Source organism: Phalaenopsis equestris, unplaced genomic scaffold (assembly GCF_001263595.1).
Source record: "Phalaenopsis equestris unplaced genomic scaffold, ASM126359v1 Scaffold231055, whole genome shotgun sequence".
In the NCBI taxonomy this organism is placed as follows: Eukaryota; Viridiplantae; Streptophyta; class Magnoliopsida; order Asparagales; family Orchidaceae; genus Phalaenopsis; species Phalaenopsis equestris.
In genome coordinates this window covers 61,231-69,411 of record NW_018249025.1, presented here as the reverse complement: position 1 = coordinate 69,411, position 8,181 = coordinate 61,231, and the positions used below count along the sequence as shown (strand labels likewise).

General features: G+C 38.3%; 1 protein-coding gene across 1 annotated transcript in view; it reads left to right on the top strand.

Moving 5' to 3' along the window:
- LOC110038109 (serine/threonine-protein kinase ATG1t) overlaps positions 1-8,181 on the top strand; it is a 35,859-nt gene that overhangs the window by 21,625 nt on the left and 6,053 nt on the right. The gene's annotated exons all lie outside the window — the stretch shown is intronic.

The following is an 8,181-nucleotide window of genomic DNA, read 5'->3' as shown; positions in this document are numbered from 1 at the left end:
TGTGGGATCGATAAACGGGACTCCACTAGAGCCCTGTATTACTTGAGCGATACGTATACTTGCGTTTGAAATTGTGACTTTACAAAATTATTATAAATATATAAATCTGGGTTCATAAATTATTGCATATTAAAAGTTGCATCAAGCTTTTGGCGCCGTTGCCGGGGATTTAAATCTTCTAGTAGTGATGTCAAATTCGTGTATTTTAAGGTATATAAAAAGTCGCTGTCAGTGTCCCAATACTATAATAACCTTGTTGCACTATGGATGGAGTGCGACCTGTACTACGACTACACATGAAATTCTTCGACAAATCTTTTTCTTTTACAGAAGGTTGTAGAAAAGAATTGTATGTTCCAATTCCTGACCGACCTTAACAAAGACCTTTCGTATTCTTAGTCGGGACCCTCTTCCCTCCGCTCGCGCTGCCTTCACCGAGATTCGTCGGGAAGAGAGTTGGAGAATTGTTATGCTTGACACTTTTACTCCTTCAGCCGAATCGTCCGCCTTGATCTTGAATCGTGCTCAACCCTCTTCCATGCCCCCTCGGGCTGATCATCCCACTTGTGATTACTTTCACAAACCCAACCACACTTGGGACAAGTGTTGGAAGCTTCATGGTAAATCGACAAACAAACATCCATCCAAATTCTTTGCTACCAAGGTCTCACAGTGATTTGTGAATCTACCACAGTTAAACCAACTCCTATCCAAAACATCTTGGAATCCTCCGAATCCCTGAAAAATCAGATGAAACAATTGTTTAAGCTACTTGGAGCCAATCAATACTCTGCGAGTGCATCTACCTCTCACGTTCGACAAAGCTGGAGCCAATCAATTCTCTGCGAGTGCATCTACCTCTCACGTTCGACGAAGTACTTTTCCTATGGCTCTAACGATTTTTTCCTCCTTTAGTCCATGGATTGCTGATTCAGGTGTCACAGATCACATGACTGGATGCTCGCAAGTTTTCTCAACTTACTATCCATGCTCTGGGGAAGATACTGTCAGAATTGCTGATGGCTTTTGTACTTCTATTGTTGATAAAGTGTCAGTTGTAATGACGATCGGTTTAACTCTGAAGTTGTTTTACATGTTCCTCTTTTGCAATGTAACTTGTTATATGTCGCAAGTTGATGAATGATATTTGATTACATTGCAAATTTCTATTCAGATGGATGTGTTTTTTAGGATTATCGTTCAGGGAGAATGATTGTAACTTCTTAGAGGGTAATTGAACTTTACTACTTTCAAGAGAAGAGCACAAAGAGTGATAACACACCTCTCAGAAGTTGTAGCTTATCTCGAGTCACTGAATGTCTTATAATGCTGCACTGTCATTTGGATAATCCTAGTTTCTAATGTTTAAAAAATTTGTACCCGTTGTTATTTTCTAATAAGTTTTTTTTTAATTTCAATTGTGAGAAATGTCAATTAGTCAAATATCATTGGGTCTATCACCCCCCCACACTCACACACCTTCCACTCCTTTTTTTCTCATTCACAGTGATCTATGAGGACTCTCTCGCACTTCTAGCTATCTGATAAACGATGGCTTCTAACTTTGATTGATGAACACACTCGGATGATGTGAGTCTACATTTTAAAAAATAAATCGGAGGTTGTTGTCACTTTCCAAAATTTCTACACATTCATTTTAACTCAATTCAAAACACTTATTTAGGTCCTTAGGACCGACAATGGTCGCGAATTTTTCAACTTTGTTTTAAGTGAATTCTTAGTGAGCAAGGGCATCATCCCCTGTTGCTCGTGTGCAGACACACCTTAACAAAATGAGATAACCGAGAAGAAAAATTGTCACCTCTTCGATGTTGCTCCTCTATTTTGTTTCAATTCAATGTCCCGAAACGTTTTTGGAACGATGCCATTGTCACTGCCTCCTATCTCATAAATAGAGTCCCCTCTAAATTTCACAAGTTTCGAACTTCATTAGTCTTCCTGATGTCATACTTCTCTGTCAATCGGATCTTCTCCACCGTAGACCCTCATATTTTTGGGTGTACTGCTTTTGTTCGGAACATTGCTCCCAATTAGAGTAAACTTGTTCTCATATCTATAAAATATATATTCGTTGGGTACTTTGCCAGTCAAAAGGGGCATCAGTGTATCGATCCTCTTTACTAACAAAACTTATGTGAGTGCTTTCTTTGAAAGTGTTTCCTATTTTGCTAGCTCGGCCCCAAGTGAGGGGGAGCTTGGGTTCTTAGGCACTGTCTCTTATTCTACTCCTTTGGAGGTTCCCTCCATTGTTCCTGCCATTGAGGAGTCCCCAACTCCGAAGAGTACACCACCCAGTGAGTCCTCTGATTCGATAAGTGCACCATCTACTCCTCCCACTATTCGTGTCTACACTCGGCTCACTTGTCCCAAGGCTCATACTCTGTAACCCACAATCTCATTACATGACCTTGACTCCAATCCCGATGACATCCTTAACACGTTCCCTCCTTCGAATGACCGAGTAAGTATGCAATTAGACATGCTCCCTCTATTCTATGGAAAAATATATCTCTTTTCGCAGTTTATCGCCGACCTACAAAGCATTTGTTACTGCCCTAACAGACCGTCAGATCACAACTACTATTGAGATTGCTCTTGTTGATCCAGCTTGGAAAACGAAGTAGTGGAGGAGATGAATGCCCTTCGATGGAACCATACGTGGGACGTCGTTGATCTTCCTCAAGGTAAGAAAGCTGCGTGGTGTTGATGGATTTCCAACACCAAGTTTAGCTCTGATGGATCCTTTGAATGCAACAAGACATGGTTGGTCGCCAAAGGGTGTTTACAGACTTACGAAGTTGACTATGAAGAGACATTTGCTCCAGTGACCAAGTTAAATACTATTTGGGTCCCGTTGTCCCTTGCGGTGAATCTGGATTGGCCTTTATTCCAGGTAGATGTCAAGAATGTATTCAGAAGAGGTATACGTCAAGAATGTGTTCTTAAATGGAGAGCTTACAGAAGAGGTATACATGTCTCTCCCTCTTGGCTTTGACTATTGCCTCTAGAGGGAAAGTGTGCAGGTTGCAAAAGTCCCTCTATGGGCTAAACCAGTCCCCAAGAGCCTGGTTCGACAAATTCACAAAGGTGGTTGTGGGCCATGATTTTATTTAGGCTCAATCAGACCACACTCTCTTCTTCTGACATTCCTCCAATGGGTAGGTAGCTATCCTTATAGTCTATGCTGACGATATTGTTCTTACATGAAACGATCTCTCAGCATTGGAATCCTTGAAAGATATTCTTGACAAGTCCTTTGAAATAAATAACTTGGGGTCTCTCCGGTACTTTTTAGGCATGGAAGTGGCTCGATCATATCTGGGCATTTGTCTATCTCAACGCAAATTTGTGGTTAATCTCTTAATAGAGAACAATCTTCTTCTATGCAAACTCGTGGTTATCCCTATGGATCTCAATAAAAAATTATCTGACATTCTCAATTCTGTACTGATCAACAAGACTCACTACTAGCGCCTTGTGGGAAAACTCATTTACCTCGCCCATACTTATTTCGACATATGTCACACATTTGGTATAGTTAGTCAATTCATGCATGACCCATATGAGCATCATATCAAAGCTGTCCACCGAATTCTCCACTATTTAAAAGATACACCGGGATTAGGTTTGTTTTTCTCCCGTCACAGCTCTCGGTTTATTTTTGTTTATATAGATGTCGATTGGGCTGGGTCGATTCATGATTGACGTTTCACCTCGGGGTATTGCTCATTTGTATGGGAAAATCTTGTCATAGTGGAAAAATAATAAACAGTCTGTGGTTGCTTGGAGCAGTGCTGAAGTTGAATTCCGGTTCATGTCCTTGTGGATCTGTGAAGCCCTCTACTCACGCATCATGCTCCTTAAACTTTGTATTTCAACCTCGGTCCCGCTATAACTATTCTATGATAAAAAGACCGCCATCAGTATTGCTCACAATCTAGTCCAACATGATCGTATGAAACATGTGGATATTGACAGACACTTCATTTAAGAAAAGATTGAGTTCGGAGAGATTTGTGTCCTCTAGTGGTGAACTAGCAGATATCTTCACAAAAAATCTTTCTCATCATTTGTTCGATGATTTTAAATCCAAGTTGAACATGATTGTTATCTTTGCTTCAACTTGAGGGTGAGTATTAGATTTATTAGGTTTATTAGCTTTCCATAGCCGTTATTATTTATTAATTCCCCTTATTCTGTATTATGTAGTTTCCTTTTTATTTTTTTATTTTTATATCTTAAATTGTGTTTTTAGTTCTTTCCTTATTTGAGTATTTGTATTTGGGTTTAAAAAGTTCTCTTCAATTCAATGAGAAAAAAAGTTGTCTTGATTACCAATTCAACAAGAATCAATCTCCCTTTTTGGATCAACACAAATAGACAGCGAACGAGAAGCTCTTGGTGCTCCTTTTATGGCCTGGTCAATGTCATTCAATGACATCGAGTGTTGATTGGAAATAATTCGGTTATTTTTTATTAATCTAAATGTTCTCTATGGTGCATGACAATCATAATTTTTTTGCAAATAGGTCCCATGAATATGTGCAATGGATATTAATTGAAAAAGACGACCTAGGTTCAGTTTTAGGACAAAAGAACCCTCTACTCTCTCCAGAGAAAGGCCTATTTATGGGCAAGCTATCCCACATAACACTTAGAACCTTTAATTACTAAATTATCCCTAAGAATGAAGTAAAAGAAAAGATGTGCTCTAATAATTAATTAATTATGAAAAGTCCCCTTTTAACACCATGTCGCATAGAATGTTAAGATGGGGGAGGTGAAAGAGAGTGGCGTAAAGCATGGCATGCATGCCTTGATTCATCTCTATCATAGAAACTAAGGGTCTGTTTGGGATAGCTTTCTTCTTCTTCGCTTAGAGAACACCATGCACTTAGAATGCTAAGATGGGGAGGTGAAAGGGCGTGGTGTAAAGCATGGTTTTGGGATAGCTTTCTTCCTGCTTCGCTTTTCAGACCGCCATCATAGTTCTGTTTGGAGAATTGTTTTCTTGCTACTTTTTAGAAATTTCTATGGTAGAAAGTTGTTTTTTCCAACCCAAACTGTTAAGTGTGGTGGCTTCCAGAAAACTGCAATTTGACTTTTTGAAAATAAAATAAATTTGTAATAGTCATCATAACTTTTTGAAAAGTAGTTTCTTCTGCAACAACTTCATAGTTGCTTCAAACAACTGCAATTGCCCCAAACAGACCCTAACGAACTTGCCGCTTGAACTAGAGCCCATCGGTCACTTTCAAATGCTAGACATAATAATGAATACTTTTCTTTTTTTTTTTTTTTTGGTGAAAAAAATTTATATATGAACTATGTGTCAATCATAACTTTTGTCATCTAATCTACACCCATTTCTGAAAATCAAGAAGAGTCACCAATTTTGGGTTCCTATTATATTTATTCAAAATTCTCCAAAATGAGATGGATTAAAGCAACCAATTTTGTTTTTCATCTTCATGTGTTCGAGGTTCGCACTATTATTAGCAACATGGCTAATAGTCGTAAGATATCATCCATCTCATTTGTTTGGAGCAGTGAATCATTTCCGGCTATGATCCCCTGAATGATATTATCCACCTCTGTCACTGAAACTTCTCTAGAGCACATAGTTGCACGATTTTACTGATTCAGGCCTTAGCAACAACTTTATTGCTTTTATCTCATTTAATTGTTTGGGAAATTTACATATATAGCACACAATTCTTATGTATTTACATATCTCATACCTAAACTTTCATATTTTCATGCATAGCACTTTGGTGCTTTAAACCATGCATGAAAATGTGTATTTCACTTTAAAAATTGGCAATAGTGCTATTTTTTATGTGATATTAAAGATTTGTGTGCTAAGTGTGTAAATGTGAGAGTATGGTTGCTAGAAATGTAAATACATAAGAATTGTGTCATGAATTGTAAATGCCCCTAAATATTTTGAGCACTCCAAAAGCAGAGACCCCAAATGAATGTGTTCATTAGAATTTGCATGCTGTCTCTGATTTCTATAGCAGGACCGGTGCATCCGTCAAGTAAAAACCTCAACTAATGCATCTTGATCTATGAACAAGTTTATGCACTGCCCCAATGTGCAACAGCATCATAACTAGGTGCGATAGAGTAAACTCTTCCAATATCTTATGTAATCACATTTAGTATGCTACAAATAAAATCATTTATTATCTTCATCGTCAAAGTTAATACTATATCATTGATATACCAAAAAATACATGCATAATGTCACTGACATAATAGAAGATTCTAAAATAAGATTTCTACACCTATACACTCTTATTTGAAAGAGTTGAAAGGGATAAAAGTAGTTGCTGAAATTATGACTTATTGTGAAATTTTTAGTTTTCTATTTTAGTGTTATTCTTTTTTGTTATGTTATCTTTATTTCCTTTTTGAGTGAGTTTTTCTTTGGTAGGTTGTAATGATTGTAATTAAGTTTATCCTAGTTGTTTCATATCATATAAGAAAAGTTGCAATTTCATTATTGAGAAATAAGAGTACAGTCTTCTTCATCTTTCTTCATGCCTTCTTTCTCTATCAGATCGTCTCTCTGTAGGAGCACCTCTCCTTCTCTGCGCTTCACAGAAGCTTTGATTCCTTCTTTTTATCTGATTGCTTCGCAGCAGGTACATACGCAATTCCTCCTCTCCGTTTGCAGCAGGTACACACACAATTCCTCCTCTCCGCTGGAACGCTTCCGAGAAGACGCAGGCGTGATAACTTCTTTCTATTGGATCGTTGCAGTGGCGCAATTTCTCATTTTTTTCTCTCTAGTGGAAATCCCAAGTGGTCCAGTGCTTGCTCAACTAGATTCTCTTTCTCTTGTGAAAGTCCAAGTTTGACTCTCTCTCTCCAGCGGAAATTCCAAACCTGCGAAGAGAACCTCCAAAAGCTGCAGGAACTCATTCCAGTAACCGAAACTTCTCTTGAAAACTGCTAGAATCCCTTCAGCAGGCTTGCAAACCCTCCCCGTCTCTTTTCAACAACTCTAAATCCCTGCTGCAGGTCCTTCGCTGGATTCTTCCTGCAAGCCTTCCCTAGTAACATTCTTGTTGTTGGATCTAACCAGCAGCTCGATTCCTTACTAGTGTAGGCCCTTCTCTTCCTGATTCTCTCTTTAAGCCCTTCATGGTTGACCTTGTTGCCGCTGGGCCTTTCTTCCAGCAACAACAATCACCACCGTCGCAGCAGCAACAATAGCTAGGCCTATCTCTTGCCGAATTAGACTCGTTGGACCTTTCTTCCCATAGCAGCTTCAACCAATTTCCTCCCCGTAACAAGCTGCAACCCTAAATACATAGTGTTTATGACCAATTATCGTATGAAGACAATTAACCTCCGGATTCTCCCTGTAGGCCCTCTAAGCTGCAACCCAAAATTGAAAACTATCGGTGGAGCCATATGTTTTGTCTCCTTTATGGATGACCATATTTGAGCCAGTTGGATATTCCTCATGAAGTAAAATTTTTAAACTGCACAAATCTTTCAGCCCTTTCATAACATGATTTCTACGTAGTTCCAATGCAAAATTCAGATATTGAAAACTGATAATACAACAACAACAACAACAAGCCTTTATCCCATTAAGTGGGGCCGGCTATATGAATCCTTTTTCTCCATTGCATCCTATTGAGTGTCATATTTTTATTTAATTCTAATAAATTAGGATCATTTTTTATATGATATGCACAAGTCTTTCTAGGCCGACCTCTGCCTTTCTTAATATAAGTTGAATCTAAAACATCTACTCTCCTAACCAGATCATCAAATGACTGACTTTTAATGTGACCAAACTATCTAAGATGACTCTCTCTAATTTAAAAACTGATAATGCAAAAAAATATTTCAATTCTATCCATGGACCCTACCTTGCAAAAAACTGTATCATCCATGTAATTCCTATATAAAAATTCCACAACAAAATGAGATAACTAAGAAAAAGTATAGACATCACCTCGAGGTATTTAGTTCTATAATGCTTTCTAACAATGCCCCAAAATTTTTTTAGGGAGATGTCGTCCCACATTCATCTGCCTCATTAATAGAATGTCATACAGTGTTATTGGATTCAAAGCCCCTCCCGACATTGTGATGGAAAAATACCCCCATGGCAGAGCCTTCTCATTGAATCTTCCT